This window comes from Phyllobates terribilis, unplaced genomic scaffold (assembly GCF_046119375.1).
Source record: "Phyllobates terribilis strain yellow unplaced genomic scaffold, ASM4611937v1 Scaffold_3__8_contigs__length_932513732, whole genome shotgun sequence".
Taxonomy (NCBI): domain Eukaryota; kingdom Metazoa; phylum Chordata; class Amphibia; order Anura; family Dendrobatidae; genus Phyllobates; species Phyllobates terribilis.
Window position 1 is genome coordinate 10,904,250 of NW_027362763.1, and position 22,015 is coordinate 10,926,264.

The 22,015-nt window shown below is 42.4% G+C and overlaps 42 non-coding genes across 42 annotated transcripts; all 42 read left to right on the forward strand.

The window, feature by feature from the left end:
* Positions 1–1,718: 1,718 nt before the first annotated feature.
* On the forward strand, positions 1,719–1,789 carry TRNAV-UAC (transfer RNA valine (anticodon UAC)). Its single transcript has one exon. It is a non-coding gene; the product is annotated as a tRNA-Val (tRNA).
* Positions 1,790–2,013: 224 nt separating this feature from the next.
* TRNAV-AAC (transfer RNA valine (anticodon AAC)) lies at positions 2,014–2,086 on the forward strand. Its single transcript has one exon. It is a non-coding gene; the product is annotated as a tRNA-Val (tRNA).
* Positions 2,087–2,172: 86 nt separating this feature from the next.
* On the forward strand, positions 2,173–2,245 carry TRNAV-CAC (transfer RNA valine (anticodon CAC)). Its single transcript has one exon. It is a non-coding gene; the product is annotated as a tRNA-Val (tRNA).
* An 869-nt stretch (positions 2,246–3,114) lies between these two features.
* TRNAV-CAC (transfer RNA valine (anticodon CAC)) lies at positions 3,115–3,187 on the forward strand. The gene has a single exon. It is a non-coding gene; the product is annotated as a tRNA-Val (tRNA).
* A 415-nt stretch (positions 3,188–3,602) lies between these two features.
* On the forward strand, positions 3,603–3,675 carry TRNAV-UAC (transfer RNA valine (anticodon UAC)). The gene has a single exon. It is a non-coding gene; the product is annotated as a tRNA-Val (tRNA).
* Positions 3,676–3,899: 224 nt separating this feature from the next.
* Positions 3,900–3,972, forward strand: TRNAV-AAC (transfer RNA valine (anticodon AAC)). The gene has a single exon. It is a non-coding gene; the product is annotated as a tRNA-Val (tRNA).
* An 85-nt stretch (positions 3,973–4,057) lies between these two features.
* On the forward strand, positions 4,058–4,130 carry TRNAV-CAC (transfer RNA valine (anticodon CAC)). Its single transcript has one exon. It is a non-coding gene; the product is annotated as a tRNA-Val (tRNA).
* A 415-nt stretch (positions 4,131–4,545) lies between these two features.
* Positions 4,546–4,618, forward strand: TRNAV-UAC (transfer RNA valine (anticodon UAC)). The gene has a single exon. It is a non-coding gene; the product is annotated as a tRNA-Val (tRNA).
* A 521-nt stretch (positions 4,619–5,139) lies between these two features.
* TRNAV-AAC (transfer RNA valine (anticodon AAC)) lies at positions 5,140–5,212 on the forward strand. Its single transcript has one exon. It is a non-coding gene; the product is annotated as a tRNA-Val (tRNA).
* An 86-nt stretch (positions 5,213–5,298) lies between these two features.
* On the forward strand, positions 5,299–5,371 carry TRNAV-CAC (transfer RNA valine (anticodon CAC)). Its single transcript has one exon. It is a non-coding gene; the product is annotated as a tRNA-Val (tRNA).
* Positions 5,372–5,786: 415 nt separating this feature from the next.
* Positions 5,787–5,859, forward strand: TRNAV-UAC (transfer RNA valine (anticodon UAC)). Its single transcript has one exon. It is a non-coding gene; the product is annotated as a tRNA-Val (tRNA).
* A 224-nt stretch (positions 5,860–6,083) lies between these two features.
* Positions 6,084–6,156, forward strand: TRNAV-AAC (transfer RNA valine (anticodon AAC)). Its single transcript has one exon. It is a non-coding gene; the product is annotated as a tRNA-Val (tRNA).
* Positions 6,157–6,242: 86 nt separating this feature from the next.
* On the forward strand, positions 6,243–6,315 carry TRNAV-CAC (transfer RNA valine (anticodon CAC)). Its single transcript has one exon. It is a non-coding gene; the product is annotated as a tRNA-Val (tRNA).
* Positions 6,316–7,027: 712 nt separating this feature from the next.
* Positions 7,028–7,100, forward strand: TRNAV-CAC (transfer RNA valine (anticodon CAC)). The gene has a single exon. It is a non-coding gene; the product is annotated as a tRNA-Val (tRNA).
* A 415-nt stretch (positions 7,101–7,515) lies between these two features.
* On the forward strand, positions 7,516–7,588 carry TRNAV-UAC (transfer RNA valine (anticodon UAC)). The gene has a single exon. It is a non-coding gene; the product is annotated as a tRNA-Val (tRNA).
* Positions 7,589–7,812: 224 nt separating this feature from the next.
* TRNAV-AAC (transfer RNA valine (anticodon AAC)) lies at positions 7,813–7,885 on the forward strand. Its single transcript has one exon. It is a non-coding gene; the product is annotated as a tRNA-Val (tRNA).
* An 86-nt stretch (positions 7,886–7,971) lies between these two features.
* Positions 7,972–8,044, forward strand: TRNAV-CAC (transfer RNA valine (anticodon CAC)). Its single transcript has one exon. It is a non-coding gene; the product is annotated as a tRNA-Val (tRNA).
* A 712-nt stretch (positions 8,045–8,756) lies between these two features.
* Positions 8,757–8,829, forward strand: TRNAV-AAC (transfer RNA valine (anticodon AAC)). The gene has a single exon. It is a non-coding gene; the product is annotated as a tRNA-Val (tRNA).
* Positions 8,830–9,402: 573 nt separating this feature from the next.
* Positions 9,403–9,475, forward strand: TRNAV-UAC (transfer RNA valine (anticodon UAC)). The gene has a single exon. It is a non-coding gene; the product is annotated as a tRNA-Val (tRNA).
* A 300-nt stretch (positions 9,476–9,775) lies between these two features.
* On the forward strand, positions 9,776–9,848 carry TRNAV-CAC (transfer RNA valine (anticodon CAC)). Its single transcript has one exon. It is a non-coding gene; the product is annotated as a tRNA-Val (tRNA).
* Positions 9,849–10,263: 415 nt separating this feature from the next.
* Positions 10,264–10,336, forward strand: TRNAV-UAC (transfer RNA valine (anticodon UAC)). Its single transcript has one exon. It is a non-coding gene; the product is annotated as a tRNA-Val (tRNA).
* A 224-nt stretch (positions 10,337–10,560) lies between these two features.
* TRNAV-AAC (transfer RNA valine (anticodon AAC)) lies at positions 10,561–10,633 on the forward strand. The gene has a single exon. It is a non-coding gene; the product is annotated as a tRNA-Val (tRNA).
* Positions 10,634–11,206: 573 nt separating this feature from the next.
* On the forward strand, positions 11,207–11,279 carry TRNAV-UAC (transfer RNA valine (anticodon UAC)). Its single transcript has one exon. It is a non-coding gene; the product is annotated as a tRNA-Val (tRNA).
* Positions 11,280–11,579: 300 nt separating this feature from the next.
* Positions 11,580–11,652, forward strand: TRNAV-CAC (transfer RNA valine (anticodon CAC)). The gene has a single exon. It is a non-coding gene; the product is annotated as a tRNA-Val (tRNA).
* A 415-nt stretch (positions 11,653–12,067) lies between these two features.
* TRNAV-UAC (transfer RNA valine (anticodon UAC)) lies at positions 12,068–12,140 on the forward strand. Its single transcript has one exon. It is a non-coding gene; the product is annotated as a tRNA-Val (tRNA).
* Positions 12,141–12,364: 224 nt separating this feature from the next.
* On the forward strand, positions 12,365–12,437 carry TRNAV-AAC (transfer RNA valine (anticodon AAC)). Its single transcript has one exon. It is a non-coding gene; the product is annotated as a tRNA-Val (tRNA).
* An 86-nt stretch (positions 12,438–12,523) lies between these two features.
* Positions 12,524–12,596, forward strand: TRNAV-CAC (transfer RNA valine (anticodon CAC)). The gene has a single exon. It is a non-coding gene; the product is annotated as a tRNA-Val (tRNA).
* Positions 12,597–13,011: 415 nt separating this feature from the next.
* TRNAV-UAC (transfer RNA valine (anticodon UAC)) lies at positions 13,012–13,084 on the forward strand. The gene has a single exon. It is a non-coding gene; the product is annotated as a tRNA-Val (tRNA).
* Positions 13,085–13,308: 224 nt separating this feature from the next.
* Positions 13,309–13,381, forward strand: TRNAV-AAC (transfer RNA valine (anticodon AAC)). The gene has a single exon. It is a non-coding gene; the product is annotated as a tRNA-Val (tRNA).
* An 86-nt stretch (positions 13,382–13,467) lies between these two features.
* TRNAV-CAC (transfer RNA valine (anticodon CAC)) lies at positions 13,468–13,540 on the forward strand. The gene has a single exon. It is a non-coding gene; the product is annotated as a tRNA-Val (tRNA).
* Positions 13,541–13,955: 415 nt separating this feature from the next.
* On the forward strand, positions 13,956–14,028 carry TRNAV-UAC (transfer RNA valine (anticodon UAC)). The gene has a single exon. It is a non-coding gene; the product is annotated as a tRNA-Val (tRNA).
* Positions 14,029–14,252: 224 nt separating this feature from the next.
* TRNAV-AAC (transfer RNA valine (anticodon AAC)) lies at positions 14,253–14,325 on the forward strand. The gene has a single exon. It is a non-coding gene; the product is annotated as a tRNA-Val (tRNA).
* Positions 14,326–14,411: 86 nt separating this feature from the next.
* Positions 14,412–14,484, forward strand: TRNAV-CAC (transfer RNA valine (anticodon CAC)). The gene has a single exon. It is a non-coding gene; the product is annotated as a tRNA-Val (tRNA).
* Positions 14,485–14,895: 411 nt separating this feature from the next.
* Positions 14,896–14,968, forward strand: TRNAV-UAC (transfer RNA valine (anticodon UAC)). Its single transcript has one exon. It is a non-coding gene; the product is annotated as a tRNA-Val (tRNA).
* A 224-nt stretch (positions 14,969–15,192) lies between these two features.
* TRNAV-AAC (transfer RNA valine (anticodon AAC)) lies at positions 15,193–15,265 on the forward strand. The gene has a single exon. It is a non-coding gene; the product is annotated as a tRNA-Val (tRNA).
* An 86-nt stretch (positions 15,266–15,351) lies between these two features.
* TRNAV-CAC (transfer RNA valine (anticodon CAC)) lies at positions 15,352–15,424 on the forward strand. The gene has a single exon. It is a non-coding gene; the product is annotated as a tRNA-Val (tRNA).
* Positions 15,425–20,462: 5,038 nt separating this feature from the next.
* On the forward strand, positions 20,463–20,535 carry TRNAV-UAC (transfer RNA valine (anticodon UAC)). The gene has a single exon. It is a non-coding gene; the product is annotated as a tRNA-Val (tRNA).
* Positions 20,536–20,759: 224 nt separating this feature from the next.
* TRNAV-AAC (transfer RNA valine (anticodon AAC)) lies at positions 20,760–20,832 on the forward strand. The gene has a single exon. It is a non-coding gene; the product is annotated as a tRNA-Val (tRNA).
* An 86-nt stretch (positions 20,833–20,918) lies between these two features.
* TRNAV-CAC (transfer RNA valine (anticodon CAC)) lies at positions 20,919–20,991 on the forward strand. Its single transcript has one exon. It is a non-coding gene; the product is annotated as a tRNA-Val (tRNA).
* A 414-nt stretch (positions 20,992–21,405) lies between these two features.
* TRNAV-UAC (transfer RNA valine (anticodon UAC)) lies at positions 21,406–21,478 on the forward strand. The gene has a single exon. It is a non-coding gene; the product is annotated as a tRNA-Val (tRNA).
* Positions 21,479–21,702: 224 nt separating this feature from the next.
* Positions 21,703–21,775, forward strand: TRNAV-AAC (transfer RNA valine (anticodon AAC)). The gene has a single exon. It is a non-coding gene; the product is annotated as a tRNA-Val (tRNA).
* An 86-nt stretch (positions 21,776–21,861) lies between these two features.
* Positions 21,862–21,934, forward strand: TRNAV-CAC (transfer RNA valine (anticodon CAC)). The gene has a single exon. It is a non-coding gene; the product is annotated as a tRNA-Val (tRNA).
* Positions 21,935–22,015: the final 81 nt, after the last annotated feature.

A 22,015-nucleotide genomic window follows, 5' to 3' on the forward strand; every position in this document is an offset into this window, starting at 1 on the left:
CTTGATTGCATGCCGTGACCACAGAAGCTTTTTCTGTCTAGTTTCTGTAGTGTAGCGGTTATCACATTCGCCTCACACGCAAAAGGTCCTCAGTTCGATGCCGGGCAGAAACATGTGATTTATTCTTTATTTCCAAATGCAAGATTATATTGTTGGTTTGAGCAGCATTTTTTTCACCGCTACGATTTCTACGTGAGTTTGCTTTTGACAACAGTGTGTGGTTTTGACAGTTGATAGGTTATCACAATTCAAGTAACACCTGAGAGTTTTAGGGTGCAAAACTAGGCATCTACATGCTTTTTCTCTTTCTTTTTGGCTTTTGGACAAAGGCATGAGAATGCTTTGTCCAAAATGTTTTTTTCCATGCAAATCCAGCTCAGCTACGTTTAAACCAGAATCACGTTAGCCTGACAAGTGAAAAGTTCCCTCATTGAAAGATGCAAGTTTTGCTTTTCAGATGATGCCATTACTCTGCTTTTCAGATGATACCAAGAACCAGGAGGCTGGTTCTTGGTATCATTGTTTCTCTTCAGTTAACCATGGTTATCTCTAAAGAAACACGTGCAGCCATCATTGCACTGCACAAAAATGGCCTAACAGGGAAGAGTATCGCAGCTACAAAGATTGCACCTCAGTCAACAATCTATCGCATCATCAAGAACTTCAAGGAGAGAGCTTCCATTGTTGTCAAAAAGGCTCCAGGGTGCCCAAGAAAGACCAGCAAGCGCCAGGACCGTATCTTAAAACTGTTTCAGCTGTGGGATCGGACTACCAGCAGTGCCAGGAATGGCAGCAGGCTGGTGTGAGTGCTTCTGCACGCACTGTGAGGCGGAGACTCTTTGAGCAAGGGCTGGTTTCAAGGAGGGCAGCAAAGAAGCCACTTCTCTCCAGAAAAAACATCAGGGACCGACTGATATTCTGCAAAAGGTACAGGGAGTGGACTGCTGAGGACTGGGGCAAAGTCATTTTCTCTGATGAATCCCCTTTTCGATTGTTTGGGACATCTGGAAAACAGCTTATTCGGAAAAGAAGAGGTGAGCGCTTCCACCAGTCTTGTCTCATGTCAACTGTAAAGCATCCTGAAACCATTCATGTGTGGGGTTGCTTCTCAGCCAAGGGAATCGGCTCACTCACAGTCTTGCCTAAAAACACAGCCATGAATAAAGAATGGTACCAGAATGTCCTCCAAGAGCAACTTCTCCCAACCGTCCAAGAGCAGTTTGGCGCCCAACAATGCCTTTTCCAGCATGATGGAGCATCTTGCCATAAAGCAAAGGTGATAACTAAATGGCTCATGGAACAAAACATAGAGATTTTGGGTCCATGGCCTGGAAACTCTCCAGATCTTAATCCCGTTGAGAACTTGTGGTCAATCATCAAGAGACGGGTGGACAAACAAAACCCAACAAATTCTGGCAAAATGCAAGCATTGATTATGCAAGAATGGACTGCTATCAGTCAGGATTTGGTCCAAAAGTTGATTGAGAGCATGCCAGGGAGAATTACAGAGGTCTTGAAGAAGAAAGGGCAACACTGCAAATATTGACTTGCTGCATTAACTCATTATAACTGTCAATATAACCTATTGGTACTCATAATATGATTGCATTTATATTTCTGTATGTGATATAAACATCAGACAAACACTAATAAAAACCAGAGGCCAGCAGATCATGTGAAAATATAATTTTGGTGTCATTCTCAAAACTTTTGGCCATGACTGTAGTGTAGTGGTTATCACGTTTGCTTTACACGCGAAAGGTCCCCGGTTCGACACCGGGCAGAAACATGTGTATGTGAGCATTTTTTCTCACACAAGGCTATACTGTTGGTTTGGGCAGCATGATTTTCACCCATTTGATTCACAATGGCCTGACAAATGAACGCATGTTCCCTGGTTGAAAAATGCCCTTTGTCCTGTTTTTAAACATTGAGGTAAACATGTTGGCTTTGGGTGGATGATTTTGTTCAATTGCATTTAGGTATGTGTGAATGTCTTTGGTAGTACCGTGAGGTTCTGTAGTGTAGCGGTTATCACGTTCGCCCAACACGCGAAAGGTCCCCAGTTCGAAACTGGGCAGAAACATAATTTTATTGTTTGCTATCAAAGCGTTTGCCTTTCGGTCCTTGATCTTGATTGCATGCCGTGACCACAGAAGCTTTTTCCGTCTAGTTTCTGTAGTGTAGCTGTTATCACATTCGCCTCACACGCGAAAGGTTCCCGATTCGATACCGGGCAGAAACATGTGATTTATTCTTTATTTCCAAATGCAAGATTATATTGTTGGTTTGAGCAGCATTTTTTTCACCGCTACGATTTCTACGTGAGTTTGCTTTTGACAACAGTGTGTGGTTTTGACAGTTGATAGGTTATCACAATTCAAGTAACACCTGAGAGTTTTAGGGTGCAAAACTAGGCATCTACATGCTTTTTCTCTTTCTTTTTGGCTTTTGGACAAAGGCATGAGAATGCTTTGTCCAAAATGTTTTTTTCCATGCAAATCCAGCTCAGCTACGTTTAAACCAGAATCACGTTAGCCTGACAAGTGAAAAGTTCCCTCATTGAAAGATGCAAGTTTTGCTTTTCAGATGATGCCATTACTCTGTTTCCACATTTGCTCTTGATTACTTGACGTGAACATTTCACTCCTTTTCATGAAGTTTCTGTAGTGTAGTGGTTATCACGTTTGTATTACACGCGAAAGGTCCCCGATTCGACACCGGGCAGAAACATGTGTTTGTGAGCATTTTTTCTCACACAAGGCTATACTGTTGGTTTGGGCAGCTTGATTTTCACCCATTTGATTCACAATGGCCTGACAAATGAATGCATGTTCCCTGGTTGAAAAATGCCCTTTGTCCTGTTTTTAAACATTGAGGTAAACCTGTTGGCTTTGGGTGGATGATTTTGTTCAATTGCATTTAGGTATGTGTGAATGTGTGTGGTAGTACTGTGAGTTTCTGTAGTGTAGCGGTTATCACGTTCGCCTAACACCGAACGGTCCCCAGTTCGAAACTGGGCAGAAACCTAATTTTATTGTTTGCTATCAAAGCGTTTGCCTTTCGGTCCTTAATCTTGATTGCATGCCGTGACCACAGAAGTTTTTTCATCTAGTTTCTGTAGTGTAGCGGTTATAACGTTCGCCTCACACGCGAAAAGTCCCCGGTTCGATACCGGGCAGAAACATGTGATTTATTATTTATTTCCAAATGCAAGATTATATTGTTGGTTTGAGCAGCATTTTTTTCACCGCTACGATTTCTACGTGAGTTTGCTTTTGACAACAGTGTGTGGTTTTGACAGTTGATAGGTTATCACAATTCAAGTAACACCTGAGAGTTTTAGGGTGCAAAACTAGGCATCTACGTGCTTTTTCTCTTTCTTTTTCGCTTTTGGACAAAGGCATGAGAATGCTTTGTCCAAAATGTTTTTTTCCATGCAAATCCAGCTCAGCTACGTTTAAACCAGAATCACGTTAGCCTGACAAGTGAAAAGTTCCCTCATGGAAAGATGCAAGTTTTGCTTTTCAGATGATGCCATTACTCTGTTTCCACTTTTGCTCTTGATTGCTTGACTTGAACATTTCACTCCTTTTCATGAAGTTTCTGTAGTGTAGTGGTTATCACGTTCGCTTTACACGTGAAAGGTCCCCGGTTCGACACCGGGCAGAAACATGTGTTTGTGAGCATTTTTTCTCAGACAAGGCTATACTGTTGGTTTGGGCAGCATGATTTTCACCCATTTGATTCACAATGGCCTGACAAATGAACGCATGTTCCCTGGTTGAAAAATGCTCTTTGTCCTGTTTTTAAACATTGAGGTAAACCTGTTGGCTTTGGGTGGATGATTTTGTTCAATTGCATTTAGGTATGTGTGAATGTCTTTCGTAGTACTGTGAGTTTCTGTAGTGTAGCGGTTATCACGTTCGCCTAACACGCGAAAGGTCCCCAGTTCGAAACTGGGCAGAAACATAATTTTATTATTTGCTATCAAAGCGTTTGCCTTTCTGTCCTTGATCTTGATTGCATGCCGTGACCACAGAAGTTTTTTCGTCTAGTTTCTGTAGTGTAGCGGTTATCACGTTCGCCTCACACGCGAAAGGTCCCCGGTTCGATACCGGGCAGAAACATGTGATTTATTCTTTATTTCCAAATGCAAGATTATATTGTTGGTTTGAGCAGCATTTTTTTCACCGCTACGATTTCTACGTGAGTTTGCTTTTGACAACAGTGTGTGGTTTTGACAGTTGATAGGTTATCACAATTCAAGTAACACCTGAGAGTTTTAGGGTGCAAAACTAGGCATCTACGTGCTTTTTCTCTTTCTTTTTGGCTTTTCGACAAAGGCATGAGAATGCTTTGTCCAAAATGTTTTTTTCCATGCAAATCCAGCTCAGCTACGTTTAAACCAGAATCACGTTAGCCTGACAAGTGAAAAGTTCCCTCATTGAAAGATGCAAGTTTTGCTTTTCAGATGATGCCATTACTCTGTTTCCACTTTTGCTCTTGATTGCTTGACGTGAACATTTCACTCCTTTTCATGAAGTTTCTGTAGTGTAGTGGTTATCACGTTCGCTTTACACGCGAAAGGTCCCTGGTTCGACACCGGGCAGAAACATGTGTTTGTGAGCATTTTTTCTCACACAAGGCTATACTGTTAGTTTGGGCAGCATGATTTTCACCCATTTGATTCACAATGGCCTGACAAATGAACACATGTTCTCTGGTTGAAAAATGCCCTTTGTCCTGTTTATAAACATTGAGGTAAACCTGTTGGCTTTGGGTGGATGATTTTGTTCAATTGCATTTAGGTATGTGTGAATGTCTTTGGTAGTACTGTGAGTTTCTGTAGTGTAGCAGTTATCACGTTCGCCTATCATGCGAAAGGTCCCCAGTTTGACACCGGGCAGAAACATGTGTTTGTGAGCATTTTTTCTCACACAAGGCTATACTGTTGGTTTGGGCAGCATGATTTTCACCCATTTGATTCACAATGGCCTGACAAATGAACGCATGTTCCCTGGTTGAAAAATGCCCTTTGTCCTGTTTTTAAACATTGAGGTAAACTTGTTGGCTTTGGGTGGATGATTTTGTTCAATTGCATTTAGGTATGTGTGAATGTGCTTGGTAGTACCGTGAGTTTCTGTAGTGTAGCGGTTATCACGTTCGCCTAACACGCGAAAGGTCCCCAGTTCGAAACTGGGCAGAAACATAATTTTATTGTTTGCTATCAAAGCGTTTGCCTTTCGGTCCTTGGTCTTGATTGCATGCCGTGACCACAGAAGCTTTTTCCGTCTAGTTTCTGTAGTGTAGCGGTTATCACGTTCGCCTCACACGCGAAATGTCCCCGCTTCGATACCGGGCAGAAACATGTGATTTATTCTTTATTTCCAAATGCAAGATTATATTGTTGGTTTGAGTAGCATTTTTTTCACCGCTACGATTTCTACGTGAGTTTGCTTTTGACAACAGTGTGTGGTTTTGACAGTTTATAGGTTATCACAATTCAAGTAACACCTGAGAGTTTTAGGGTGCAAAACTAGGCATCTACGTGCTTTTTCTCTTTCTTTTTGGCTTTTGGACAAAGGCATGAGAATGCTTTGTCCAAAATGTTTTTTTCCATGCAAATCCAGCTCAGCTACGTTTAAACCAGAATCACGTTAGCCTGACAAGTGAAAAGTTCCCTCATTGAAAGATGCAAGTTTTGCTTTTCAGATGATGCAATTACTCTGTTTCCACTTTTGCTCTTGATTGCTTGACGTGAACATTTCACTCCTTTTCATGAAGTTTCTGTAGTGTAGTGGTTATCACGTTCGCTTTACACGCGAAAGGTCCCTGGTTTGACACCGGGCAGAAACATGTGTTTGTGAGCATTTTTTCTCACACAAGGCTATACTGTTGGTTTGGGCAGCATGATTTTCACCCATTTGATTCACAATGGCCTGAAAAATGAACGCATGTTCCCTGGTTGAAAAATGCCCTTTGTCCTGTTTTTAAACATTGAGGTAAACCTGTTGGCTTTGGGTGGATGATTTTGTTCAATTGCATTTAGGTATGTGTGAATGTCTTTGGTAGTACTGTGAGTTTTTGTAGTGTAGCGGTTATCACGTTCGCCTAACACGCGAAAGGTCCTCTGTTCGAAACTGGGCAGAAACATAATTTTATTGTTTGCAATCAAAGCGTTTGCCTTTCGGTCCTTGATCTTGATTGCATGCCGTGACCACAGAAGCTTTTTCCGTCTAGTTTCTGTAGTGTAGCGGTTATCACGTTCGCCTCACACGCGAAATGTCCCCGCTTCGATACCGGGCAGAAACGTGTGATTTATTCTTTATTTCCAAATGCAAGATTATATTGTTGGTTTGAGTAGCATTTTTTTCACCGCTACGATTTCTACGTGAGTTTGCTTTTGACAACAGTGTGTGGTTTTGACAGTTGATAGGTTATCACAATTCAAGTAACACCTGAGAGTTTTAGGGTGCAAAACTAGGCATCTACGTGCTTTTTCTCTTTCTTTTTAGCTTTTGGACAAAGGCATGAGAATGCTTTGTCCAAAATGTTTTTTTCCATGCAAATCCAGCTCAGCTACGTTTAAACCAGAATCACGTTAGCCTGACAAGTGAAAAGTTCCCTCATTGAAAGATGCAAGTTTTGCTTTTCAGATGATGCCATTACTCTGTTTCCACTTTTGCTCTTGATTGCTTGACATGAACATTTCACTCATTTTCATGAAGATTCTGTAGTGTAGTGGTTATCACGTTCGCTTTACACGTGAAAGGTCCCTGGTTTGACACTGGGCAGAAACATGTGTTAGTGAGCATTTTTTCTCACACAAGGCTATACTGTTGGTTTGGGCAGCATGATTTTCACCCATTTGATTCACAATGGCCTGACAAATGAACGCATGTTCCCTGGTTGAAAAATGCCCTTTGTCCTGTTTTTAAACATTGAGGTAAACCTGTTGGCTTTGGGTGGATGATTTTGTTCAATTGCATTTAGGTATGTGTGAATGTCTTTGGTAGTACTGTGAGTTTCTGTAGTGTAGCGGTTATCACGTTCGCCTCACATGCGTAATGTCCCCGGTTCGATACCGGGCAGAAACATGTGATTTATTCTTTATTTCCAAATGCAAGGTTCTACTGTTGGTTTGAGCAGCATTTTTTTCACCGCTACGATTTCTACGTGAGTTTGCTTTTGACAACAGTGTGTGGTTTTGACAGTTGATAGGTTATCACAATTCAAGTAACACCTGAGAGTTTTAGGGTGCAAAACTAGGCATCTATGTGCTTTTTCTCTTTCTTTTTGGCTTTTGGACAAAGGCATGAGAATGCTTTGTCCAAAATGTTTTTTTCCATGCAAATCCAGCTCAGCTACGTTTAAACCAGAATCACGTTAGCCTGACAAGTGAAAAGTTCCCTCATTGAAAGATGCAAGTTTTGCTTTTCAGATGATGCCATTACTCTGTTTCCACTTTTGCTCTTGATTGCTTGATGTGAACATTTCACTCCTTTTCATGAAGTTTCTGTAGTGTAGTGGTTATCACGTTCGCTTTACACGCGAAAGGTCCCTGGTTCGACACCGGGCAGAAACATGTGTTTGTGAGCATTTTTTCTCACACAAGGCTATACTGTTGGTTTGGGCAGCATGATTTTCACCCATTTGATTCACAATGGCCTGACAAATGAACGCATGTTCCCTGGTTGAAAAATGCCCTTTGTCTTGTTTTTAAACATTGAGGTAAACCTGTTGGCTTTGGGTGGATGATTTTGTTCAATTGCATTTAGGTATGTGTGAATGTCTTTGGTAGTACCGTGAGTTTCTGTAGTGTAGCAGTTATCACGTTCGCCTAACACGCGAAAGGTCCCCAGTTCGAAACTGGGCAGAAACATAATTTTATTGTTTGCTATCAAAGCGTTTGCCTTTCTGTCCTTGATCTTGATTGCATGCCGTGACCACAGAAGCTTTTATCGTCTACTTTCTGTAGTGTAGCGGTTATCACGTTCGCCTCACACGCGAAAGGTCCCCGGTTTGATACCGGGCAGAAACATGTGATTTATTCTTTATTTCCAAATGCAAGATTATATTGTTGGTTTGAGCAGCATTTTTTTCACCGCTACGATTTCTACGTGAGTTTGCTTTTGACAACAGTGTGTGGTTTTGACAGTTGATAGGTTATCACAATTCAAGTAACACCTGAGAGTTTTAGGGTGCAAAACTAGGCATCTACGTGCTTTTTCTCTTTCTTTTTGGCTTTTGGACAAAGGCATGAGAATGCTTTGTCCAAAATGTTTTTTTCCATGCAAATCCAGCTCAGCTACGTTTAAACCAGAATCACGTTAGCCTGACAAGTGAAAAGTTCCCTCATTGAAAGATGCAAGTTTTGCTTTGCAGATAATGCCATTACTCTGTTTCGACTTTTGCTCTTGATTGCTTGACGTGTACATTTCACTCCTTTTAATGAAGTTTCTGTAGTGTAGTGGTTATCACGTTCGCTTTACACGCGAAAGGTCCCCTGTTCGACACCAGGCAGAAACCTGTGTTTGTGAGCATTTTTTCTCACACAAGGTCATACTGTTGGTTTGGGCAGCATGATTTTCACCCATTTGATTCACAATGGCCTGACAAATGAACGCATGTTCCCTGGTTGAAAAATGCCCTTTGTCCTGTTTTTAAACATTGAGGTAAACCTGTTGGCTTTGGGTGGATGATTTTGTTCAATTGCATTTAGGTATGTGTGAATGTCTTTGGTAGTACCGTGAGTTTCTGTAGTGTAGCGGTTATCACGTTCGCTTAACACACGAAAGGTCCCCAGTTCAAAACTGGGCAGAAACATAATTTTATTGTTTGCTATCAAAGCGTTTGCCTTTCGGTCCTTGGTCTTGATTGCATGCGGTGACCACAGAAGCTTTCTCCGTCTAGTCTGTGTTTTGTAGCGGTTATCACGTTCGCCTCACACGCGAAAGGTCCCAGTTCGATATCGGGCAGAAACATGTGATTTATTCTTTATTTCCAAATGCAAGATTATATTGTTGGTTTGAGCAGCATTTTTTTCACCGCTACGATTTCTACGTGAGTTTGCTTTTAACAACAGTGTGTGGTTTTGACAGTTGATAGGTTATCACAATTCAAGTAACACCTGAGAGTTTTAGGGTGCAAAACTAGGCATCTATGTGCTTTTTCTCTTTCTTTTTGGCTTTTGGACAAAGGCATGAGAATGCTTTGTCCAAAATGTTTTTTTCCATGCAAATCCAGCTCAGCTACGTTTAAACCAGAATCACGTTAGCCTGACAAGTGAAAAGTTCCCTCATTGAAAGATGCAAGTTTTGCTTTTCAGATGATGCCATTACTCTGTTTCCACTTTTGCTCTTGATTGCGTGACGTGAACATTTCACTCCTTTTCATGATGTTTCTGTAGTGTAGTGGTTATCACGTTTGCTTTACACGCGAAAGGTCCCCGGTTTGACACCGGGCAGAAACATGTGTTTGTGAGCATTTTTTCTCACACAAGGCTATCATGTTGGTTTGGGCAGCATGATTTTCACCCATTTGATTCACAATGGCCTGACAAATGAACGCATGTTCCCTGGCTGAAAAATGCACTTTGTCCTGTTTTTAAACATTGAGGTAAACCTGTTGGCTTTGGGTGGATGATTTTGTTCAATTTCATTTAGGTTCGAAACTGGGCAGAAACATAATTTTATTGTTTGCTATCAAAGCGTTTGCCTTTCGGTCCTTGATCTTGATTGCATGCCGTGACCACAGAAGCTTTTACCGTCTACTTTCTGTAGTGTAGCGGTTATCACGTTCGCCTCACACGCGAAAGGTCCCCGGTTTGATACCGGGCAGAAACATGTGATTTATTCTTTATTTCCAAATGCAAGATTATATTGTTGGTTTGAGCAGCATTTTTTTCACCGCTACGATTTCTATGTGAGTTTTCTTTTGACAACAGTGTGTGGTTTTGACAGTTGATAGGTCATCACAATTCAAGTAACACCTGAGAGTTTTAGGGTGCAAAACTAGGCATCTACGTGCTTTTTCTCTTTCTTTTTGGCTTTTGGACAAAGGCATGAGAATGCTTTGTCCAAAATGTTTTTTTCCATGCAAATCCAGCTCAGCTACGTTTAAACCAGAATGACGTTAGCCTGACAAGTGAAAAGTTCCCTCATTGAAAGATGGAAGTTTTGCTTTGCAGATAATGCCATTACTCTGTTTCCACTTTTGCTCTTGATTGCTTGACGTGTACATTTCACTCCTTTTAATGAAGTTTCTGTAGTGTAGTGGTTATCACGTTCGCTTTACACGCGAAAGGTCCCCTGTTCGACACCGGGCAGAAACATGTGTTTGTGAGCATTTTTTCTCACACAAGGCTATACTGTTGGTTTCGGCAGCATGATTTTCACCCATTTGATTCACAATGGCCTGACAAATGAACGCATGTTCCCTGGTTGAAAAATGCCCTTTGCCCTGTTTTTAAACATTGAGGTAAACCTGTTGGCTTTGGGTGGATGATTTTGTTCAATTGCATTTAGGTATGTGTGAATGTCTTTGGTAGTACCGTGAGTTTCTGTAGTGTAGCGGTTATCACGTTCGCTTAACACACGAAAGGTCCCCAGTTCAAAACTGGGCAGAAACATAATTTTATTGTTTGCTATCAAAGCGTTTGCCTTTCGGTCCTTGATCTTGATTGCATGCCGTGACCACAGAAGCTTTCTCCGTCTAGTCTGTGTTTTGTAGCGGTTATCACGTTCGCCTCACACGCGAAAGGTCCCGGTTCGATACCAGGCAGAAACATGTGATTTATTCTTTATTTCCAAATGCAAGATTATATTGTTGGTTTGAGCAGCATTTTTTTCACCGCTACGATTTCTACGTGAGTTTGCTTTTGACAACAGTGTGTGGTTTTGACAGTTGATAGGTTATCACAATTCAAGTAACACCTGAGAGTTTTAGGGTGCAAAACTAGGCATCTACGTGCTTTTTCTCTTTCTTTTTGGCTTTTGGACAAAGGCATTAGAATGCTTTGTCCAAAATGTTTTTTTCCATGCAAATCCAGCTCAGCTACGTTTAAACCAGAATCACGTTAGCCTGACAAGTGAAAAGATCCCTCATTGAAAGATGCAAGTTTTGCTTTTCAGATGATGCCATTACTCTGTTTCCACTTTTGCTCTTGATTGCGTGACGTGAACATTTCACTCCTTTTCATGAAGTTTCTGTAGTGTAGTGGTTATCACGTTTGCTTTACACGCAAAAGGTCCCCGGTTTGACACCGGGCAGAAACATGTGTTTGTGAGCATTTTTTCTCACACAAGGCTATCATGTTGGTTTGGGCAGCATGATTTTCACCCATTTGATTCACAATGGCCTGACAAATGAACGCATGTTCCCTGGCTGAAAAATGCCCTTTGTCCTGTTTTTAAACATTGAGGTAAACCTGTTGGCTTTGGGTGGATGATTTTGTTCAATTGCATTTAGGTTCGAAACTGGGCAGAAACATAATTCTATTGTTTGCTATCAAAGCGTTTGCCTTTCGGTCCTTGATCTTGATTGCATGCCGTGACCACAGAAGCTTTTCCCGTCTAGTTTCTGTAGTGTAGCGGTTATCACGTTCGCCTCACACGCGAAAGGTCCCCGGTTCGATACCTGGCAGAAACATGTGATTTATTCTTTATTTCCAAATGCAAGATTATATTGTTGGTTTGAGCAGCATTTTTTTCACCGCTACGATTTCTACGTGAGTTTGCTTTTGACAACAGTGTGTGGTTTTGACAGTTGATAGGTTATCACAATTCAAGTAACACCTGAGAGTTTTAGGGTGCAAAACTAGGCATCTATGTGCTTTTTCTCTTTCTTTTTGGCTTTTGGACAAAGGCATGAGAATGCTTTGTCCAAAATGTTTTTTTCCATGCAAATCCAGCTCAGCTACGTTTAAACCAGAATCACGTTAGCCTGACAAGTGAAAAGTTCCCTCATTGAAAGATGCAAGTTTTGCTTTTCAGATGATGCCATTACTCTGTTTCCACTTTTGCTCTTGATTGCTTGATGTGAACATTTCACTACTTTTCATGAAGTTTCTGTAGTGTAGTGGTTATCACGTTCGCTTTACACGCGAAAGGTCCCTGGTTCGACACCGGGCAGAAACATGTGTTTGTGAGCATTTTTTCTCACACAAGGCTATACTGTTGGTTTGGGCAGCATGATTTTCACCCATTTGATTCACAATGGCCTGACAAATGAATGCATGTTCCCTGGTTGAAAAATGCCCTTTGTCCTGTTTTTAAACATTGAGGTAAACCTGTTGGCTTTGGGTGGATGATTTTCTTCAATTGCATTTAGGAATGTGTGAATGTCTTTGGTAGTACCGTGAGTTTCTGTAGTGTAGCGGTTATCATGTTCGCCTAACACGCGAAAGGTCCACAGTTCGAAACTGGGCAGAAACATAATTCTATTGTTTGCTATCAAAGCGTTTGCCTTTCGGTCCTTGATCTTGATTGCATGCCGTGACCACAGAAGCTTTTACCGTTTAGTTTCTGTAGTGTAGCGGTTATCACGTTCGCCTCACACGCGAAAGGTCCCCGGTTCGATACCTGGCAGAAACATGTGATTTATTCTTTATTTCCAAATGCAAGATTATATTGTTGGTTTGAGCAGCATTTTTTTCACCGCTACGATTTCTACGTGAGTTTGCTTTTGACAACAGTGTGTGGTTTTGACAGTTGATAGGTTATCACAATTCAAGTAACACCTGAGAGTTTTAGGGTGCAAAACTAGGCATCTACGTGCTTTTTCTCTTTCTTTTTGGCTTTTGGACAAAGGCATGAGAATGCTTTGTCCAAAATGTTTTTTTCCATGCAAATCCAGCTCAGCTACGTTTAAACCAGAATCACGTTAGCCTGACAAGTGAAAAGTTCCCTCATTGAAAGATGCAAGTTTTGCTTTTCAGATGATGCCATTACTCTGTTTCCACTTTTGCTCTTGATTGCTTGACGTGAACATTTCACTCCTTTTCATGAAGTTTCTGTAGTGTAGTGGTTATCACGTTCGTTTTACACGCGAAAGGTCCCCGGTTCGACACCCGGCAGAAACATGTGTTTGTGAGTATTTTTTCTCACACAAGGCTATACTGTTGGTTTGGGCAGCATGATTTTCACCCATTTGATTCACAATGGCCTGACAAATGAACGCATGTTCCCTGGTTGAAAAATGCCCTTTGTCCTGTTTTTAAACATTGAGGTAAACTTGTTGGCTTTGGGTGGATGATTTTGTTCAATTGCATTTAGGTATGTGTGAATGTCTTTGGTAGTACCGTGAGTTTCTGTAGTGTAGCGGTTATCACGTTCGCCTAACACGCGAAAGATCCCCAGTTCGAAACTGGGCAGAAACATAATTTTATTGTTTGCTATCAAAGCGTTTGCCTTTCGGTCCTTGATCTTGATTGCATGCCGTGACCACAGAAGCTTTTTCCATCTAGTTTCTGTAGTGTAGCGGTTATCACGTTCGCCTCACACGCGAAAGGTCCCCGGTTCGATACCGGGCAGAAACATGTGATTTGTTCTTTATTTCCAAATGCAAGATTATATTGTTGGTTTGAGCAGCAGTTTTTTCACCGCTACGATTTCTACGTGAGTTTGCTTTTGACAACAGTGTGTGGTTTTGACAGTTGATAGGTGATCACAATTCAAGTAACACCTGAGAGTTTTAGGGTGCAAAACTAGGCATCTACGTGCTTTTTCTCTTTCTTTTTGGCTTTTGGACAAAGGCATGAGAATGCTTTGTCCAAAATGTTTTTTTCCATGCAAATCCAGCTCAGCTACGTTTAAACCAGAATCACGTTAGCCTGACAAGTGAAAAGTTCCATCATTGAAAGATGCAAGTTTTGCTTTTCAGATGATGCCATTACTCTGTTTCCACTTTTGCTCTTGATTGCTTGACGTGAACATTTCACTCCTTTTCATGAAGTTTCTGTAGTGTAGTGGTTATCACGTTCGCTTTACACGCGAAAGGTCCCTGGTTCGACACCGGGCAGAAACATGTGTTTGTGAGCAGTTTTTCTCACACAAGGCTATACTGTTGGTTTGGGCAGCATGATTTTCACCCATTTGATTCACAATGGCCTGACAAATGAACGCATGTTCCCTGGTTGAAAAATGCCCTTTGTCTTGTTTTTAAACATTGAGGTAAACCTGTTGGCTTTGGGTGGATGATTTTGTTCAATTGCATTTAGGTATGTGTGAATGTCTTTGGTAGTACCGTGAGTTTCTGTAGTGTAGCAGTTATCACGTTTGCCTAACATGCGAAAGGTCCCCAGTTCGAAACTGGGCAGAAACATAATTTTATTGTTTGCTATCAAAGCGTCTGCCTTTCGGTCCTTGATCTTGATTGCATGCCGTGACCACAAAAGCTTTTTCCGTCTACTTTCTGTAGTGTAGCGGTTATCACGTTCGCCTCACACGCGAAAGGTCCCCGGTTCGATACCGGGCAGGAACATGTGATTTATTCTTCATTTCCAAATGCAAGATTATATTGTTGGTTTGAGCAGTATTTTTTTCACCGCTACGATTTCTACGTGAGTTTGCTTTTGACAACAGTGTGTGGTTTTGACAGTTGATAGGTTATCACAATTCAAGTAACACCTGAGAGTTAGGGTGCAAAACTAGGCATCTACGTGCTTTTTCTCTTTCTTTTTGGCTTTTGGACAAAGGCATGAGAATGCTTTATCCAAAATGTTTTTTTCCATGCAAATCCAGCTCAGCTACGTTTAATCCAGAATCACGTTAGCCTGACAAGTGAAAAGTTCCCTCATTGAAAGATGCAAGTTTTGCTTTTCAGATGATGCCATTACTGTTTCCACTTTTGCTCTTGATTGCTTGACGTGAACATTTCACTCCTTTTCATTAAGTTTCTGTAGTGTAGTGGTTATCACGTTCGCTTTACACGCGAAAGGTCCCTGGTTCGACATCGGGCAGAAACATGTGCTTGTGAGCATTTTTTCTCACACAAGGCTATACTGTTGGTTTGGGCAGCATGATTTTCACCCATTTGATTCACAATGGCCTGACAAATGAACGCATGTTCCCTGGTTGAAAAATGCCCTTTGTCCTGTTTTTAAACATTGAGGTAAACCTGTTGGCTTTGGGTGGATGATTTTGTTCAATTGCATTTAGGTATGTGTGAATGTCTTTGGTAGTACCGTGAGTTTCTGTAGTGTAGCGGTTATCACGTTCGCCTAACACGCGAAAGGTCCCCAGTTCGAAACTGGGCAGAAACATAATTTTATTGTTTGCTATCAAAGCGTTTGCCTTTCGGTCCTTGATCTTGATTGCATGCCGTGACCACAGAAGCTTTTTCCGTCTAGTTTCTGTAGTGTAGCGGTTATCACGTTCGCCTCACACGCGAAAGGTCCCCGTTTCGATACCGGGCAGAAACATGTGATTTATTCTTTATTTCCAAATGCAAGATTATATTGTTGGTTTGAGCAGCATTTGTTTCACCGCTACGATTTCTACGTGAGTTAGCTTTTGACAACAGTGTGTGGTTTTGACAGTTGATAGGTAGTGTTGAGCCACCCCCGTAGTGTTCGGGTTCGGTTCGGTTCGTCGAACACCGGGATGTTCGAGGAACTGTTCGTCGAACTGTTCGTCGAACACCTTAGAACACCGTCGAACACCGTTAAAACCAATGGCAGGCAAACAAAAACACATAGAAACACATAGAAAACACCTGCAAAGGTGTCCAAAAGCTGACAAACTGCTCAGAAGACACTCTCTTTAAAAAAGCCGGCCGGCAAATTCAGCAGCGGCATACACCGGTACCCGACAATTTAGACAAGAAGGAATAGAGCTTCACACATAGATTAGATAGATAGAAACATGTCAGTCACACATATAAGAAGCACAGTGACAGTGTTGGTTACTGCACTTGTCATTTAGTGTAAAGGATTTATTAAAAAAAATATTAGTGTTTTCATGCACTGTCTCTTTAAAAAAGCCGGCCGGCAATTCAGCAGCGGTACCCGACAATTTAGAACAGAAAGAATAGAGCTTCACACATAGATTAGATAGATAGAAACATGTCAGTCACATATATAATAAGTACAGTGACAGTGTTGCTTACTGTACTTGTCATTTAGTGTAAAGGATTTATTTAAAAAAATAATAGTGTTTTCATGCACTGTCTCTTTAAAAAAGCCGGCCGGCAATTCAGCAGCGGTACCCGACAATTTAGAACAGAAAGATAGAGCATCACACATAGATTAGATAGATAGAAACATGTCAGTCACATATATATGAAGTACAGTGATAGTGTTGGTTACTGTACTTGTCATTTAGTATTAAAATAAAGGATTTATTATTAAAAAAATTGGCGTGGGGTTCCCCTTAATTTTAGGCTCTAGCGGAGGTTAAGCAGACGGCTGGGGCAGATGTTTGAAGCCTGGGAAGGGGGTAATACCCACGGAGCTTCCCAGGCTACTAATATCAGCCCCCAGCTGAATACATAGCCTTTACTAGCTATTAAAATGGGGGACCCCCAAAAAAAATGACGTGGGGTCCCCCCTAATTTAATAGCTAGCAAAGGCTAGGCAGACAGCTGGGGGCTGATATTAATAGCCCAGGAAGGGAGCCATGAATATTGGCCCCCTCCCAGGCTAGAAACACCAGCCGTCAGCCGCCCCAGAAATGGCGCATTCATAGGATGCGCCAATTCTGGCACTTAGCCTCGCTCTTCCACGCTGCCCTGGTGCGGTGGCAGGGGGTAATAGGGTTGGGGTTGATGTCAGCTTATAATGCCAGCTGACATCAAGCCCAGGTTAGTAATGGAGAGGCGTCTATAAGACACCCCCATTACTAACCCCATAGTCAAAGTTAAAAAAAACACAAACACCCAGAATAAAGTCCTTTAATTGAAATAAAGACACAATCCTTTATTGTTCTAAATTAAACCATACTTACCATCACGCCCATTCCAGCTGAAGCCAACGATCTCCTGCAATAAAAGAAAAATAATAAAGCAACCTCATCCTTACCTTTCCATGGTTCCCACGACAGCTTCAGCTCTGCTACATCGAGATGACAGGCTGGACCGCAGCAGAACGCTGCCATCCAGCCTGTCATCCCGCAGACACTGAGAAGCGCAGGCTTGCTTGCGCTGCTCAGCGTCTCTCTGTGACGACATCCAGATGAGCCGAGTTCATGTCCAATGAACTCGGCTCACCTCATGCACGTCACTGACAGCGTGGGAAAATTCTCACGCTGAAGCGCTGATTGCAGGAGAATTTTCCCACGCTGTCAGTGACGTGCAGGAGGTGAGCTGAGTTCATTGGACATGAGCTCACCTCATGCACATCACTGACAGCGTGGGAGAATTCTCCTGCACTCAGCACTTCAGCGTGAGAATTTTCCCACGCTGTCAGTGACGTGCATGAGGTGAGCCGAGTTCATTGGACATGACCTCGGCTCATCTGGATGCCGTCACAGCGAGACAGTGAGGAGCGCAAGCATGCCTGCGCTTCTCAGTGTCTGCGGGATGACAGACTGGATGGCAGCGTTCTGCTGCGGTCCAGCCACTCATCTCGATGTAGCAGAGCTGAAGCTGTCGTGGGAACCATGGAAAGGTAAGGATGAGGTTGGTTTATTATTTTTCTTTTATTGCAGGAGATCGTTGGCTTCAGCTGGAATGGGTGTGATGGTAAGTATGGTTTAATTTAGAACAATAAAGAATTGTGTCTTTATTTCAATTAAAGGACTTTATTCTGGGTGTTGTGTTTACTTACCATCACGCCCATTCCAGCTGAAGCCAACGATCTCCTGAAATAAAAGAAAAATAATAAAGCAACATCATCCTTACCTTTCCATGGTTCCCATGACAGCTTCAGCTCTGCTACATCGAGATGACAGGCTGGACCGCAGCAGAACGCTGCCATCCAGCCTGTCATCCCGCAGACACTGAGAAGCGCAGGCTTGCTTGCGCTCCACAGTGTCTCTCTGTGAGGGCATCCAGATGAGCCGAGTTAATGTCCAATGAACTCGGCTCACCTCATGCACGTCACTGACAGCGTGGGAAAATTCTCCTGCACTCAGCGCTTCAGCGTGGGAGAATTCTCACACTGAAGCGCTGAGTGCAGGAGAATTCTCCCACGCTGTCAGTGACGTGCAGGAGGTGAGCTGAGTTCATTGGACATGAGCTCACCTTATGCACGTCACTGACAGCGTGGAAAAATTCTCCTGCACTCAGCGCTTCAGCGTGGGAGAATTCTCACGCTGAAGCGCTGAGTGCAGGAGAATTCTCCCACGCTGTCAGTGACGTGCAGGAGGTGAGCTGAGTTCATTGGACATGAGCTCACCTTATGCACGTCACTGACAGCGTGGGAGAATTCTCCTGCACTCACCGCTTCAGCGTGAGAATTTTCCCACGCTGTCAGTGACGTGCATGAGGTGAGCCGAGTTCATTGGACATGAACTCGGCTCATCTGGATGTCGTCACAGAGAGACGCTGAGCAGCGCAAGCAAGCCTGCGCTTCTCAGTGTCTGCGGGATGAGAGGCTGGATGGCAGCGTTCTGCTGCGGTCCAGCCTGTCATCTCGATGTAGCAGAGCTGAAGCTGTCGTGGGAACCATGGAAAGGTAAGGATGAGGTTGCTTTGTTATTTTTCTTTTATTGCAGGAGATCGTTGGCTTCAGCTGGAATGGGCGTGACGGTAAGGATGGTTTAATTTAGAACAATAAAGGATTGTGTCTTTATTTCAATTAAAGGACTTTATTCTGGGTGTTTGTGTTTTTTTTAACTTTGACTATGGGGTTAGTAATGGGGGTGTCTTATAGACGCCTCTCCATTACTAACCTGGGCTTGATGTCAGCTGGCATTATAAGCTGACATCAACCCCAACCCTATTACCCCCTGCCACCGCACCAGGGCAGCGTGGAAGAGCGAGGCTAAGTGCCAGAATTGGCGCATCCTATGAATGCGCCATTTCTGGGGCGGCTGACGGCTGGTGTTTCTAGCCTGGGAGGGGGCCAATATTCATGGCTCCCTTCCTGGGCTATTAATATCAGCCCCCAGCTGTTTGCCTAGCCTTTGCTAGCTATTAAATTAGGGGGGACCCCACGTCATTTTTTTTGGGGGGTCCCCCATTTTAATAGCTAGTAAAGGCTATGTATTCAGCTGGGGGCTGATATTAGTAGCCTGGGAAGCTCCGTGGGTATTACTCCCTTCCCAGGCTTCAAACATCTGCCCCAGCCGTCTGCTTAACCTCCGCTAGAGCCTAAAATTAAGGGGAACCCCACGCCAATTTTTTTAATAATAAATCCTTTATTTTAATACTAAATGACAAGTACAGTAACCAGCACTGTCACAGTACTTCATATATATGTGACTGACATGTTTCTATCTATCTAATCTATGTGTGAAGCTCTATTCTGTCTGTTCTAAATTGTCGGGTACCGCTGCTGAATTGCCGGCCGGCTTTTTTAAAGAGACGGTGCATGAAAACACTATTATTTTTTTTGATAAATCCTTTACGCTAAATGACGCTAAATGACAAGTACAGTAAGCAACACTATCACTGTACTTCATATATATGTGACTGACATGTTTCTATCTATCTAATCTATGTGTGAAGCTCTATTCTGTCTGTTATAAATTGTCGGGTACCGCTGCTGAATTGCCGGCCGGCTTTTTTAAAGAGACGGTGCATGAAAACACTATTATTTTTTTTGATAAATCCTTTACGCTAAATGACAAGTACAGTAAGCAGCACTTTCACTATACTTCGTATATATGTGGCTGACATGTTTATATCTATCTAATCTATGTGTGAAGCTCTATTCTTTCGGTTCTAAATTGTCGGGTACCGGTGTTCGCCGCTGCTGAATTGCCGGCTTTTCATGTTTCACTGTGAGCACTGTTCCCATCGATTTGGGCAATCACTGTAATGCCACAACCACCATGGCTGTGGCATTACAGTGAGTGGCAGACAATCCCTGCATGATTGGTGCTCTAAATAGCGCCAGACATGCAGGACACGCTTTTGGTGCACGAACAGTTATCGAACATAACCTCGAACAGCCGAATTTTTTGCAAATCGTTCGGGTTCGTCGAACAACTCGAACACCGCCCAAAACAGCTCGAATTTGAAATTGGCGAACAGTTCTAGTCGAACACCGCTATCTCTATTGATAGGTTATCACAATTCAAGTAACACCTGAGAGTTTTAGGGTGCAAAACTAGGCATCTACGTGCTTTTTCTCTTTCTTTTTGGCTTTTGGACAAAGGCATAAGAATGCTTTGTCCAAAATGTTTTTTTCCATGCAAATCCAGCTCAGCTACGTTTAAACCAGAATCACGTTAGCCTGACAAGTGAAAAGTTCCCTCATTGAAAGATGCAAGTTTTGCTTTTCAGATGATGCCATTACTCTGTTTCCACTTTTGCTCTTGATTGCTTGACGTGAACATTTCACTCCTTTTCATGAAGTTTCTGTAGTGTAGTGGTTATCACGTTCGCTTTACACGCGAAAGGTCCCTGGTTCGACACCGGGCAGAAACATGTGTTTGTGAGCATTTTTTCTCACACAAGGCTATACTGTTGGTTTGGGCAGCATGATTTTCACCCATTTGATTCACAATGGCCTGACAAATGAACGCATGTTCCCTGGTTGAAAAATGCCCTTTGTCCTGTTTTTAAACATTGAGGTAAACCTGTTGGTTTTGGGTGGATGATTTTGTTCAATTGCATTTAGGTATGTGTGAATGTCTTTGGTAGTACCGTGAGTTTCTGTAGTGTAGCGGTTATCATGTTTGCTTAACACGCGAAAGGTCCACAGTTCGAAACTGGGCAGAAACATAATTTTATTGTTTGCTATCAAAGCGTTTGCCTTTCGGTCCTTGATCTTGATTGCATGCCGTGACCACAGAAGCTTTTTCCGTCTAGTTTCTGTAGTGTAGCGGTTATCATGTTCGCCTCACACGCGAAAGGTCCCCGGTTCGATACCGGGCAGAAAAATGTGATTTATTCTTTATTTCCAAATGTAAGATTATATTGTTGGTTTGAGCAGCATTTTTTTCACCGCTACGATTTCTACGTGAGTTTGATTTTGACAACAGTGTGTGGTTTTGACAGTTGATAGGTTATCACAATTCAAGTAACACCTGAGAGTTTTAGGGTGCAAAACTAGGCATCTACGTGCTTTTTCTCTTTTTTTTGGCTTTTGGACAAAGGCATGAGAATGCTTTGTCCAAAATGTTTTTTTCCATGCAAATCCAGCTCAGCTACGTTTAAACCAGAATCACGTTAGCCTGACAAGTGAAAAGTTCCCTCATTGAAAGATGCAAGTTTTGCTTTTCAGATGATGCCATTACTCTGTTTCCACTTTTGCTCTTGATTGCTTGACGTGAACATTTCATTCCTTTTCATGAAGTTTCTGTAGTGTAGTGGTTATCACGTTCGCTTTACACGCGAAAGGTCCCTGGTTCGACACCGGGCAGAAACATGTGTTTGTGAGCATTTTTTCTCACACAAGGCTATACTGTTGGTTTGGGCAGCATGATTTTCACCCATTTGATTCACAATGGCCTGACAAATGAACGCATGTTCCCTGGTTGAAAAATGCCCTTTGTCCTGTTTTTAAACATTGAGGTAAACCTGTTGGTTTTGGGTGGATGATTTTGTTCAATTGCATTTAGGTATGTGTGAATGTCTTTGGTAGTACCGTGAGTTTCTGTAGTGTAGCGGTTATCATGTTCGCTTAACACGCGAAAGGTCCACAGTTCGAAACTGGGCAGAAACATAATTTTATTGTTTGCTATCAAAGCGTTTGCCTTTCGGTCCTTGATCTTGATTGCATGCCGTGACCACAGAAGCTTTTTCCGTCTAGTTTCTGTAGTGTAGCGGTTATCATGTTCGCCTCACACGCGAAAGGTCCCCGGTTCGATACCGGGCAGAAACATGTGATTTATTCTTTATTTCCAAATGTAAGATTATATTGTTGGTTTGAGCAGCATTTTTTTCACCGCTACGATTTCTACGT